This window comes from Henckelia pumila, chromosome 2 (assembly GCF_033568475.1).
Source record: "Henckelia pumila isolate YLH828 chromosome 2, ASM3356847v2, whole genome shotgun sequence".
NCBI classification, from domain to species: Eukaryota; Viridiplantae; Streptophyta; class Magnoliopsida; order Lamiales; family Gesneriaceae; genus Henckelia; species Henckelia pumila.
This window is the reverse complement of record NC_133121.1, coordinates 159,757,074-159,769,076: the sequence shown is the minus strand read 5'-3', so window position 1 is coordinate 159,769,076 and position 12,003 is coordinate 159,757,074.

The window sequence follows — 12,003 nt, the reverse complement described above, 5'->3', positions numbered from 1 at the left end:
CAACCTAGGAGAGAATTTTTCTGTCCTCAGTCTTCGTATTTCCTCTTGTCCCGCCTAGGCGAAAATAATTACTGCCTAGGCCAGACCAATTCTCCAATTTTCTCCACCAATTCCCGCCTAGGTGGTAAAAATAACCCGCCTAGGCGAGAAAAGTTCTGCCCAACGCTCTGAATTGATCCTTACGAGCTTCAATTTTTTGTTTTTTTCTTTCCAAAAGTCTTAAATATATGAGTAGATACCATAACTCTCAAAAACTCGGATTTTAGATGAAAATAAGAAATATTAGAAATCTCATGCTTAATGAGGACAAATTTTACTAACTTTGCATGCTATTTTTGGGTTCTATCAAGCACTCCCACTGGGTTCGTCCAATCTAAGTCCTATCCCATGGAATGGGGTGTCCAAGACAAAAAAACCAGGATGTGAGCGATAACAACGCTCATTACGGAATTATGAATATACACATGCTATAAGTGCGTGAATGAAAATTTAAGGGTAACGGAAACTTATAACTGTAAAACTCTGTTCAGTATAATGGCGCCATGGTATGTAGAACTCTGGGCCATTGCATTAGGAGGTGGCTCACACACTAGAAAACTTTTGCGGATATAGGTGACCTGATCCCGTACTAACGGGTCTAACCATCCACTCAAGAATAAGGGGCTAAACGACCCCACTATGGGTTATATTAAGGTACAAGCCCAACATGATAATGCATGAATCATAATAATCATTATATAATATATGCACGTAAAACATTCCAAGTAAACATGCAAACATAGAACATGCATACTCAACCAGGATATCTTGGATTGTAACGCCCCGCAATTAGATTAATCCAGATTATAAGAAATTAATATTGATAATCGGAGATTATGAAATTCAAGGATTTAATTGTTATTTGATCAGGGACTGAATTGCAATTTTTGAGAAATTCAGGGACCAAAGTGCAAATAGGAGATTTTGACTTGGTATTTATATTTAAAGGAGTTTTAACGTGAGTCATCATCTTTCTCCTTCCTTCCTTTCCTCTCTCTCGGCAGATCCACTATAGACGTCCCTCTCCAAGCTTTCTGATTTTTTTTGTGCTCGATCCGTCCGATAGAGTTTCAATCCGAAGGTAGATTCGCGATCATGGCTGCGAGAGCTCCGTTGTACAATGGACTAGACCCTCACCTATTCTTAGGTGGTCCATCCATACTCATGATCTTCTCCCCCTGGATCAGGGAGTTTCATACACTCCCAAGACTCGAACCTTGGACCTCCATGAAGTAGCTCAAGTTGTACCAGAATTGAATGGACTTTGTAGTTATCCTGGAGGTCCAAGGTTCGAGTATGGGGAGGGTATGAAACTCCCTGATCCAAGGGGGAGAAGATCATGAGTATGGCTAGGCCGCCTGAGAATAGGTGAGGATCCGGTCCATTACATAAAAGGGAGGGTATGAAACTCCTTGATCCAGGGGGTGAAGATCATGAGTATGGCTGGGCCTCCTGAGAATAGGTGAGGGTCCGGTCCATTACATAAAAGGGTGCCATTTTATGTAATGGACCGAACCCTCACCTATTCTCAGGCGGCCCAGCCATACTCATGATCTTCTCTCCCCTGGATCAGGGAGTTTCATACCCTCACCAGACTCGAACCTTGGATCTCCAGGATAAGTACAAAGATTTACCAAGTCTGGTACCATTGAGCACCTCTTAATGTGAGGACCTCGTTTCTAATTATATAATCAAAATAAATCATTTAAATAAACAACGGAGATTCCGGACCAAAAGGTAAATTTTTTTTAAAGACCTGCACGGACCCCGTGCACCCTCCGTGCCCGGGTCCATGCATTAACCTGTAGCCAAGGGTCGGAAACTACTAAAATACACGGACCCCGTTCACCCTCCGTGCATAGGTCCATGCGAAACAATTGCACTAAAAACTCAACTCTCTATTTTGTGCACGGACCCCGGGCACGGAGGGTGCACGAGGTATGCGCAGGTCTTTAAAAAAAACTTTTTACCTTTGGTCCGGAATTTGTCTATTTCAAAAAGTATGGCTGTCGTTTATTTAAATGATTTATTTTTATTAGATGATTAGAACCGAGGTACTCACATGGATAGTATGCCCATAACTCTTAACAAAAACCTAGAAACTCTGGCTCACAAGTCCAAGCCTATAAGCAAGTAATTACCATGTCACTCATTGTGTAATAAAAGCCTTAATAGACTAATAGCTACTCCCAAAAACTAATTAGAGTTTAGACTTATACATGTGTCCATCTCAAAGTATTACTCCAGATGAATTCCTGCAAGAATAGAATATACAACGATAGATCACGCAGTAATAAAATAAAATAAATAAAAAAAGAAATTAACTAAAGAAAAATAACAAAAAGTAAAATTTGTCTATTTCAATACCCGGCAACGGCGCCAAAAACTTAATCGAGCAAATACTACCACTGAAAATCAACCTAAATATATATATCAATTAAGCTCGAATATATCGCAAGTGCACGAGTCAAGTAATAATATAGTGTACAAAGTACGAGTATCGTCCCACAGAGATTGATTTGTGACAAAATTACTCAAGTATTATTCTTTAGTTAATTAAGATAACATGATAATAAATTAATAAACTAAAATAAAAAGAATGAAACAAAAGCAAAACAAATAAATTAAGTTCAGAAAATAAATAAACGATTGTTAGGATCTCGGTTCACCTACCCCTTTTTCTTCTCTAATGATTGAAATTCAGTTCTCAAGTCATGCTTTTGACGGAATTTCCTAATCTATCAATATACTCTGTCGAGTTATATTAATCTAATTAACAAATTGCAATAACCAAGTGTCCTTGTGTTATTTAATAATTGCAATTGCATTACGATTTGTGGAATCCTCTAGCTTTCGACCTATTGGACTATGACTATCAACATGTATCCAACCTCATATGTCTATGTAAGTTGTAGATCCATGGACTATATTACCCTATCATGTTATAAAATCTCCTTTCAATATCAATTATAACACATAAAATCAATTAGAAGTTTATCAATCTCCAAATAATCAATAAAAATAGTAATATAATCAAGAATGCATAAAAACCAAATTCAATCTTCACGAAAAAATCAAAACAAAGTTTTGGGGGTAGGATCCCCTAAATCCCAACAAATATAAAAGAAATAAGAGAAAACTAGTGTTGCGATTCTTGAGTTCTTTAAGTTTCCTCCCTCTTCACGTTCTTCTCCTTGGATGGCCACCTCCTCCTTTGTGTTTCTGATGTGTGGAACTTCGAAACCCTAAATTCTCCACCCCTTCTCATGTTCTAACTCTCTCCCTTAAATATGGGTTCAAAAAGCCCATAAAATAAAGCCCCAAAAAAATCGCAACTTTTAATGTTAGAAAATTAATATTTTTTCAGTCCGCGTCGCGCCATGGCGCAGAAAAGTCACGCCATGGCGCAGAAAAGTCACGCCATAGCGTGAAAAGTTTTGTCTCGATTCTCAAATTTTTACCAGTTCACGCCATGGCGCAGGAAAAATCACGCCATAGTCTGAAAAGTTCTGCCTCCAGTTTTCAGCGCGCAGTTATCCTGAAAAATTCATATCTTAAGTTCTAGCCATCGGATTGACCTAAAATTTGGACAGCAACTTCAAAACATCTTGAACTTTATTCTGAACGGTGGAGATCGGATTTGGATCTCTCTAAAATTAAATATGATTTTTCTACCAAAGCTGCTCCATAATTCATACTTCAAAAATCCACTTTCTTACAAAATCAACACGAGGAGTGAAATACACACACATGCACTTAAAACACATAAAAATACATAAAATAAAATGAATGCATACAAAATAAACATAAAAATAACAAGAAATAATGCACACAAAATTCACTTATCAACACCCCCATACTTAAACCTTGATCGTCCTCGAGCAAGACATGCAAAACAAAATGCAAATAAAAACATAAGTAATGACGATTCATAAATGTGCACAGCCTCCGAGAAGTTCAATTACCAACAAAAAAATCACAGACATGCTCTCAACTTTTCATAATACACCTTCGATTTAACGTGAACGTGTGTGTGTGAAATGTCATTCTAGTTTCATGCAACTTAGACCGAATTCGTCTCAAGACTGCTTAGCAACCTATGAAAAATCAGTGCAAGTATCACAATCTAGTGCTCATTCCTTCCAACGACCTCTAGACTAAACCCACCTCCCTTGAGATAATGAATTACACACCTCCGGATTTTTACACCCGGTATTTTTTTAGCCCCAATAATTACCCGCTGACTTAGCTATAACTGGATAGGATACGAAAAATCATTCTATTTTTTATTTCTAATCCCCTCGTCTATAGCCCGGATGGAGCATCAATCCCATTTAATCCGCATACTTAGCCTTAAATTTAGTCTTTTATAGGATTTTAATCCTTTCAAGGCCCGGATGGAATTGAAATTTTTTTTCTAGGTGCGCCCAAGATCATAAGTGTAAACTAGAGCCTCATCAAAATTCATAGAACACAATCAAGATCCACAAACCACCTATTGCCGTGCAATGGTCAAACAGACAGAAACTTCATCAAATCTTTCGCTACAATTCACTGGTCTAACATTAGTGTTTAAAAATATTCACGATTCAACCTACAGTTTCTCATGTCAAGTCAAGAGCAAAATATTTCAAAAATAAATTTTTTCAACATAAACTTCATCATCATTGGCTATTATGACTCATCCCACTCATGCAAGACAACACAAACAAACAAAAATAAACAATATGAAAACAAACATGAAACATGACAGATGCAAAACAAACACACAAATGCAAAACTAGTCTTACCCCCCCCCCCCCCCCCAATACTTATCCAAAGCATTGCCCTCAATGCTCCAGAACAATAAACAGAATGCAAACAAACACACAATGCAATGAAAAACAAAAATAAACACAATGAAAACAAAATAACACTCTCCTCGTCAATCATCGTGGTGTATATCCATCTGCCGCTGCTGCACCACATTTCTTAGGCCATCAATATTCTTATATATTACCTTGAAAATCCAAAAATTGAGGGATTAAACATGATCAACTCAACACGAAACGACACTAGATAAAAAACTGAAATTAAATAAAAAAAACAGAAAGAATTAGAATTCTTGGGTTGCCTCCCAAGTAGCGCCTGATTTTCAGTCCTTGGCTCGACCCTCAGAAGCACTCATCAAAGAGCGGTTGACGCCCAAAGTAAATGTCATATGACACCACCAATGGGTGTTTGTTCCATGTGCCCTCAAGCTTGGCCAGATAAATGTGGTTTAAACTCGTCACCTCAACAACACCTCATAACAGCTGGTAAACATGGGAAGAGAAAATCTCTGTTGGCTCTCCATGTTGTTGGGTAAAACTCGTGAATACTTGTCGATGGATCATCTCAAAGTATTACTCCAGATGAATTCCTGCAAGAATAGAATATACAACGATAGATCACGCAGTAATAAAATAAAATAAATAAAAAAAGAAATTAACTAAAGAAAAATAACAAAAAGTAAAATTTGTCTATTTCAATACCCGGCAACGGCGCCAAAAACTTAATCGAGCAAATACTACCACTGAAAATCAACCTAAATATATATATCAATTAAGCTCGAATATATCGCAAGTGCACGAGTCAAGTAATAATATAGTGTACAAAGTACGAGTATCGTCCCACAGAGATTGATTTGTGACAAAATTACTCAAGTATTATTCTTTAGTTAATTAAGATAACATGATAATAAATTAATAAACTAAAATAAAAAGAATGAAACAAAAGCAAAACAAATAAATTAAGTTCAGAAAATAAATAAACGATTGTTAGGATCTCGGTTCACCTACCCCTTTTTCTTCTCTAATGATTGAAATTCAGTTCTCAAGTCATGCTTTTGACGGAATTTCCTAATCTATCAATATACTCTGTCGAGTTATATTAATCTAATTAACAAATTGCAATAACCAAGTGTCCTTGTGTTATTTAATAATTGCAATTGCATTACGATTTGTGGAATCCTCTAGCTTTCGACCTATTGGACTATGACTATCAACATGTATCCAACCTCATATGTCTATGTAAGTTGTAGATCCATGGACTATATTACCCTATCATGTTATAAAATCTCCTTTCAATATCAATTATAACACATAAAATCAATTAGAAGTTTATCAATCTCCAAATAATCAATAAAAATAGTAATATAATCAAGAATGCATAAAAACCAAATTCAATCTTCACGAAAAAATCAAAACAAAGTTTTGGGGGTAGGATCCCCTAAATCCCAACAAATATAAAAGAAATAAGAGAAAACTAGTGTTGCGATTCTTGAGTTCTTTAAGTTTCCTCCCTCTTCACGTTCTTCTCCTTGGATGGCCACCTCCTCCTTTGTGTTTCTGATGTGTGGAACTTCGAAACCCTAAATTCTCCACCCCTTCTCATGTTCTAACTCTCTCCCTTAAATATGGGTTCAAAAAGCCCATAAAATAAAGCCCCAAAAAAATCGCAACTTTTAATGTTAGAAAATTAATATTTTTTCAGTCCGCATCGCGCCATGGCGCAGAAAAGTCACGCCATAGCGTGAAAAGTTTTGTCTCGATTCTCAAATTTTTACCAGTTCACGCCATGGCGCAGGAAAAATCACGCCATAGTCTGAAAAGTTCTGCCTCCAGTTTTCAGCGCGCAGTTATCCTGAAAAATTCATATCTTAAGTTCTAGCCATCGGATTGACCTAAAATTTGGACAGCAGCTTCAAAACATCTTGAAATATATTCTGAACGGTGGAGATTAGATTTGGAACTATATATAATTAAATATGATTTTTCTACCAAAGCTGCTCCATAATTCATACTTCAAAAATCCACTTTCCTACAAAATCAACACGAGGAGTGAAATACACACACATGCACTTAAAACACATAAAAATACATAAAATAAAATGAATGCACACAAAATAAACATAAAAATAACAAGAAATAATGCACACAAAATGCACTTATCACCATCGTCAGACCAATGATGGCGACGACCCCAAAATCTAGGCACAACTTTGCTACGATCCCGAAAATGCTTCGTTATCGCCCGATCCTTGAGATGACATCAAGAAACCCTAAAATAATGGATTGAGATGAGAGAGGATTTTTGGAATTCACATTTAAGAATGGAACCCTCAACACATATTTATAGATGGAGTTCGGACCTTCCAATCTGGTGTTAGAACGTTCTGATCGGCGTTCGGGGCTTCTGATCATTAAATAGAGCTTCTGATCTCTGCCCACTGAACGTGTTTCTTGTGATTGGACAATTCATGCTGTCGGTGGAGTTCGAACGTTCTGAACTTGGGGTTTGGAGCTTCCAAACTCGTCCCTGTCTAATCACTAATCAAAAAACCCATAACTATCTGTTGGGGGGAGACCGGACCTTCCAATCTATAGTTCGGAACTTCAAAACTGATCGGTGCATCAGAACTACACCCTTTCTTCCGATCTGCACTTCGGAGCGTCCGAATTACCCAGACCCCTGGGGTATTCTGGACCATTTCCGAACGTCCTGGATCCGATTTCTACTTATTTTTCTCAATTGAGGATTCCATAATCATGCTTTGACCATTTAAATATGTTTATGTAGTTTAATTAGTTACACATGAATCGGGTTACTATATTGAGCATGAGTTTCCTTGTTGATCTAGTTACCCAGTTCACGTCATATGCATGCACTTATAGATTTGTAAACTCAATTTTATGTATTGGGCTTTAGCGCTCATGTCCTTCTTTTAATCTTGGACATCCCATTTTACGGGGCTGCAGGTCTCAGGTTGGATGATGCTGGAAGGAGTCGTCCTTCTGACGAGGATAAGTGAAACCTGATGTTCCAAGTTTGGTTCTTTTGTTTCATTTGGGCTGTTTAGTATGATATACTCTTAGATTTGGTTTTATTATAAAATACTGTTGGTTTGAGGTTTGATACTATTGATTATTCCGATGTCTATCTGTTTATGTTTATTGAAGTTAATTGCATGTTCAAGAATCTGATTAGTAGGTGATTATATAGTGGGTCACTACATTTATAGTATCAGAGCATGCATGAGATTTTGGGATGTAGAAAGTTGCTTTTATTTGATTATCATTGTGTCTTGTAGATGGAAAGACAAGATTATGAGAGCAACCACGACAGTGTGGGTCGATGAGGTGATGATGATGGTCGTGATCGCTACAGAGTGCATCAAAACCATCCCCACAAAGGTCGTCGTTGCTTCGACATGCATAGGTTCTTTCAGATGGAACCCAAGACACTGGTAGGAAGAGAGTTAGCTGAGGTGACAGAGGATTGGTTGGAGAAAATTGTAGTGACCCACTCTGAGATCACTTACTAATCATACTTAGGCATTCATTTAAAACTTAAAACAAAAGAATCAATAAACAACGAAAATAAACCGATACAACCAAACAACTGACGGAATATAACCGACCTTTAAAACCAACGCTGAAACATTGTTTATACATCCCCATCGAAGAAATTACTGAAAAAAAACATCCTCAAACCGAAACCTGATACCAGATGCAATGCCAACACCTAGACTACTTGTAACGCCCAGATATTTCATAAATCCACTCACGAGTATTAAAAGAGTTTTAAATTAATTTTAAGTTATTTTGTTTTATTTATTTATGATTTAAAAGTTGTGTATAATTAAATGATTTTATGTGATATATTCATGATTTAAATGTTAGTTTAAAAGGTTTCTTGATACTTAGTTTGAGTGAGATTTAATGATTCAATACTAAGTTTTGGGATGTTACAATATATGTTTAAATGTTGTGTAAAATGATTTAATTTTATGTAATTTACCTGATGTTTAATGGTTTCAAGTTAGTTTTAATGTGTTTCAGGCATGAGTTTAATCCTCGTGATAAAGTAATCGAGACTAACCTACGAACGGGGATTGAAGATTTTAAAGAGGTATACGAACATTAAATAGGTTTTAATTAAAAATTTTATGTTTTAAAAATGTTTTTTTATTGTGCAAATTATCCAGTATGAGTAACAAGTAAGAGTATCATCTCAAAAATATTGATATATGAAAAATTTATCCCAATCAAAATTATTTAGTTAATTAAAATGAGAAGTGAATAAATTAATAAAATAAATTCAAGAAAATAAAATAAAAGAAAAGAAATGGATTAAACAAAGGAAATATAAATAAATCAAATGAAAATAATAAATAAACAATTGCTATGATTTCGGTTCACGTACCGCTTAATCATTTCTACTGATACAATTTCAATTATCATGTCATTCTATTGACGAAATTCTATAATCTATAAATATACTCTGACGAATTATATTAAACTAATTTAACACAATATAGTAACCAAGGGTCCTTACCCTATTTAACAATTGGAATCACATTAAAAAATCGTGAAATCCTATAACTTTTGATTTTTGGTCTATGACTATCAACAAGTATCCAACCTCATATATCTATGCAAGTTGTAAATCTGTAGATTACGTTTTTCTATCAGGTTATAAGATACACAGTCGGCCTTAAGTATAACACATAAAATCACTTCAAAGTTTATTATGCTCCAAAGATGCAATAAACACAATAACATCATCAAGTATACTTAAGAATAAAAATCAATCTTCAATAACAAATCAAAACATAATTTTTTAAGGTAAGATCCCCTAAATCCCAACAAATAAAGAAGAGAAAAGAAAAGTAGAAAAAAATGTTTGCGGTTCTTGTTCCTTCTTGAGTTCTTCATGTCTCGTCCCTTTCTCCCACGCCTGATGGGTCGTGTCTGGTAGCTGCTAAAAGTCCCCTCAAAATTCAAGTCTCGATTTACTTATATCATCTAAGATTTCAAAATTCCTTTCCTTCCTTTTTTCTTTCTACACAAATATTTCCTTTATCAATTCACGTGTCGCGTCTAGGCTGCATTTTTTTCCCGCTGAGGCGCTTGATTTTCTATCTCCATATCTTTCAAAGTTTTCTAATTCCCCCTAGAGACGAATTCCCACCGAGACTGAAAATTTTTCCCATCTAGTCATGTGCTCTTTTTTTTTTCCGGCTTTATTATTTTCTAGAGAATCATCTTGGGGCCTTAATTAATTTTATGCAATCCTAGCACAAATTGTTTTGCCGAAGCATGTATTCAACCACTTCCAAATCTTGTCTTTTGCCACTTTTACCTATAAATACATATTCAAATGAGTAGTGACAAAAAGGGTACAAACATAAAATATAAGTGAAAACGGAATAGACACAACATAAACTATGCAATAATGAACTCAAAATGGCACACTTAGACATGCGAAATCGAAACATATATCATTTCAGATTTCATATGGAGTCTTATTATGCATCTTATTTATCATATATATGTTCTGAGTATAGCATCCTATGTTCATTGCTTTTGCCAAAAAAAATTGAGTTATCCCAAAATCATCCATCATTTTTCGAGCTGCTTCTTTCAAAATCTGATTCCTTCTCTCAAAAATACCAATTTTCTTTGATTATATAGAAAGCGAGAACACATTATGGATTCATTGAACAAAATGATAGGATGAGAGGGTTTTGTTTGTATATCCAGTTCCTCTATCACTTACTCTATCTATAACAATGGATATTTCTCATTTCAAAGACATTTTAAAACTTTGACTAGCTGGACACTTGTATGGTCTTTGTATGGTATAAAAATTACCCAAGTACACCTGGAATAGTTGGTAGCGCTCAGTGGTGTCGCGTCCAAATTAACCCAACTCAGATTAACTAAATAAACATGTAGTAGCGAGAGTAGGGATCGTTCCCATGAGAAAAGTGAAATTTATTTGTGTTCTTAAAAATACCGAAGATAAATAAAAGGGGATTTGGAAAATCAATTAACATGCAATATTAAATTAAACTAGAGAAATCAATTAAAAAAAAGTCTTGGTATCGGTCGACTACACCCTTGAAATCATTCACTCGATCATCGATTCTCTAAAAATAATTAATTCTCATTGAATATTCAGCATTGAAAATCTAATTCCTGTTCTACCTTAATCTTAGTTAATTAGACATCAGCGTCCTAGATTAACCCTTACCAATAAATAAACCCAAATACCAGCAATCTAGATTTAAATCTAAGGTAGAATTCATATGAGTGAAATTGATGAATCTAGACAACACATTTACCAACGGATGTATTTAGCCTAGTCAATTGTTGTTCCTACGATTTAAAAAAATTCAACATCAGAAAATATTAAACGCAGTTGCTTCACAAATTAGATTAATCAAACAATTACGGATTTGAATTCTAATTTAGCGATAGATTGTACGAAAGAATTATGAGGTGATCAATCCAATAATCAAACACACAAGCATGAAATAAATCAGAACAACTCTTAAAACTCGATAAAAATCAAACATTGAAAATCAAAATCTCAAAAAGTAAATAAAACCAAGGGTTTCGTCTTCCTTAACCAAGTACAAAAACTAAAATCAATGGTTTCGTCTTCCTTAACCAAGTACAAAAACTAAATAAATTAAAACTAAGAACAAGAAAGATAAAACCTAGCCGCCAGATGTTTCTTCTCTCTCGCCGTCCAAAATATATTCATAATGATTCCTAAGACTCTAGAATTCGATATATCTATTTTAATTATGTCTAGAGTCCTTAAAAATAAAAATTCTTAATTTACAGATTTTTCCCGAACAGCCCGTCTCGCTCGATCGGTAAAGATTGACCGATCTAGCGAGCATATTTTCCCAATCCTACTGTTTTCCAATTCCTTGGCACTGCTCGATCGGTAGGATCTTGCAGAACGAGCGGGAATCTCTTGCTTCAATTTTCTGTACGCATCACAGCAGCGCAAACAAGTACGAATCAAGCGCAAATGCGCATACAACTTCTTCAACTGCGCTCATGTTGTGCAAACAAGTTGTGCGTTTGCACAAGAATTTGTGCAAACTATTAGTGCAAGAAATAATAATTAAGCGCAAACATTTAG